Here is a 1487-nt window from a genome sequence, read left to right on the forward strand (position 1 = left end):
AGAAGAAGAAGAAGAAGAAGAAGAAGAAGAAGAAGAAGGAGAAGGAGAAGAAGAAGAAGAAGAAGAAGAAGAAGGAGAAGGAGAAGAAACCGACCCTTGTTATTCAAACTTCTTTTTCTCAATTTAAAAAAATATAAAAACTAGAAAGGTACGCAAAACACACATAGATCTACTAGATCTATGTACTATAGACATTTGTATTTCTCTGATTAATTTGACGATTACAGTCTATGGTTTAGATCTAGTATAGATTTTGTTAATGACGTGAAGTGTTCAATACACCATTAAACAGTTAAACATAGAACACCAGGGGAGATCGAAGTGAATCCATGTACGTGCAGGGGTAGGACACCAGGGGAGATCGAAGTGAATCCGTGTATGTGCAGGGGTAGGACACCAGGGGAGATCGAAGTGAATCCGTGTACGTGCAGGGTAGACTCCAGTATGTCTGTCTTTCATCATAAGCTGCCTCAGAGGGCGATCTGATAGAAAGGACGGGAAATCTTCTTGTGCAATACTGGAGAATTACTGCACTACGGTGCAACGCCGCAGTGTTGGGGGGAAGATAGCCCCGGTATCGAATACTGTTTTATGGAATCTCTGTCGATTATAACTTGAAAACTAAGGTAGTATTGCGATTTTTGATGAGAAAGACAAAATCAATCATCACCAGATCTTTAGACAATAATAAGTGGGTGGTTGGCGGGTGCTGTTGTGTGGTTAGCTTCTTCTTTCCTATCAAACATCTATCGTCCTTACCTCCCCTTTTTCTTTTTTTATGTTTGTTACTCTCTTGTAACACCTCTAATCTTCTGGCGCTCATATGACCGCATGCAGTTGCGAGCGCCGTAAAACCTCTTCTAAAGCTAAAATAGAAACTACTACAAAAAACTAATGAATTCAAGAATACATTACAAAATAGAAACTATTACAGAAAACTAATGAATTCAAGAATACATTACGAAATAGAAACTATTACAGAAAACTAATGAATTCAAGACTACGTTACGAAAATGAAGTACTCGAAAGTTCGGATACCCGAAAACAGAGACTGTTGCCGATATCTTGCCCCGGATGGTGACATATATAGGCCAGGTTTATTTGATTTTTTGCTTCATGAGATTGGACCCCCAAAAAAAATTTCGGAAAACGCATAGATCTAGGCCTATATAATGACAGCGGCTCGTGGAGCAGTCAGTGAGGCCTCTAGCCTACCTACGAGATCGGCGCTTCTTCACACAGGATTGAACACAGACAAAATAGCCCGCGTACCCTTGAGCGCACCCTAGATGTACCACATTGCGCCAAGTTTATTGCCGTGAAGGATTATTGGAAGATCCGCTTGGGGAAAAAGGTACGAGAGTTGTTTTGTTTTGTTTTTGGGCTTTTGTTTCCTGGCATTTGCTTTGTGGTTTTTTATTTTGGAGTTTTGTGAAAATTTCTTTTTAAAAAGAAGAGGTTTTAAGGGTTGTATTTGCTCTCGGGGG

Source organism: Aplysia californica, unplaced genomic scaffold, assembly GCF_000002075.1.
Source record: "Aplysia californica isolate F4 #8 unplaced genomic scaffold, AplCal3.0 scaffold00389, whole genome shotgun sequence".
Lineage (NCBI taxonomy): Eukaryota > Metazoa > Mollusca > Gastropoda > Aplysiida > Aplysiidae > Aplysia > Aplysia californica.